We start from the raw sequence: 1527 nt of genomic DNA, 5'->3' as shown, positions 1-1527 counted from the left end.
GGTGGAGACAATCACACAATTTAACTTGCTTTGGGCAATATAGTGGGGTATAAAGGCTGGATCAAGCAAGGTAAGGTTCATACCAATTCTTAGATGGGCAGAGAAGAGAAACCATCATTGAGATAAAGCTAAAGTGTGAGAGGAGGTGAGTGTGTTTCGGTTGTTTTAACTAATAATGGACAAATAATACTGACGTGAATCCATTGATCTCTGTATAAATCATGACCAAAGCCACTAAGTGCACTGACAGAAAATTTAAGAAGCTCTTCTTATTGAACAACTATGACCATAGATGAAGACAGAAAAAGGATGGAGTTTATAATTATTTTATTTTTTTCATCTTATATTATTTATATCTGTCACTTTGAACTTTTTGTTTACTACAGGTTGCAGTTTATTATTTCAACAACAAGGAATACTATTTAATATTCAAATGCATGTTGTAGAAATACAGGTTACAGATTTGAATAGTACTTATTATTTAAATCAACTGAATCTTTGTACTGTCAGTTACGGCTTGTGTTTTAGTGGAACACTCCCAAAGAAGCTGTGAAGTGAAACACTGAATATCCATTAAAAACAAAAAACTCATTTGGTGTTAAAATAACTAATATTCTTATAGAGGTAGCAATGCCTTTCTTATTTCTCATTACATTTTGATAGATATAATCTGACTGTATAACCATTTCAAATTAATAGTAATTAATCTGTAATTAGCTTTTAAACTTATGAAACAGCTACATGTATGATGTTGAACTGTATGTCTTAAACCTTTTTATTTTTTTACACTATTACTAGGAACTCTATATAAAATCAACAAGTTAGCTAACACACAACAACCAAAATCTAGTTGAAATGGTTACAAGCTGCAGTTTTGACATACAGCATGAAATATTTAATATAGCTTTTGTAAAAATTCAAATAACAATATTATCCAAGAATCATAACATGGGTGATAGTCACAACAAAATAAATAGCTACAGTTTTGATTTATGTTAACTTGTTTTTTATTTTTTGTATTAACAAGCTTTTGATTGCTATACTGCAGCTGTCTACAGAAAACCTGAAGATGGCTCCAGTTTAGCATACAAAAGCTTGCTAATACAAAAATAAAGTAAAATTAAAGTGGAGTTAACATGTAGATACTTATTTAGCTGATACAAATAAGCATAGCTTCTATTAAGTAGTTTCATGTTAGCCTTACTAATTTTAATAAACTGATTCTGCATTAACCCTTACCCAAACTGGTGTAAAACCAGCTTAACCAGTTGGTGTTAGGAGACTTGTAAGAGATTTCTTTTTTTTTTTGTCAGTCTGTTAAATCATTGTATTCTGAGTAGTTATGGATACACTTTAAACTAAAATATTGGGTTAGACATGACAAAACTTCTTATATTTGAAAGTATAAAATATATCTTAACTTTTAGAAATCTGAAAAAAACAAATCTCCAAATTTCAAGTCTAAATAAATGCATGAGAAAACGAAACCTTTTTTTTTAAACAAAAACTTTATTTCCAAAATGACTA

General features: G+C 29.3%; 1 protein-coding gene across 1 annotated transcript in view; it reads right to left on the bottom strand.

Annotated features, from left to right (window-relative positions):
• The window catches only part of LOC106466267 (wings apart-like protein homolog), a 43293-nt gene that overhangs the window by 26562 nt on the left and 15204 nt on the right, over positions 1-1527 (bottom strand). The window lies entirely within an intron of this gene.

Source organism: Limulus polyphemus, unplaced genomic scaffold (assembly GCF_000517525.1).
Source record: "Limulus polyphemus unplaced genomic scaffold, Limulus_polyphemus-2.1.2 Scaffold2209, whole genome shotgun sequence".
Taxonomy (NCBI): domain Eukaryota; kingdom Metazoa; phylum Arthropoda; class Merostomata; order Xiphosura; family Limulidae; genus Limulus; species Limulus polyphemus.
This window is presented reverse-complemented; position numbering and strand designations above follow the sequence as displayed.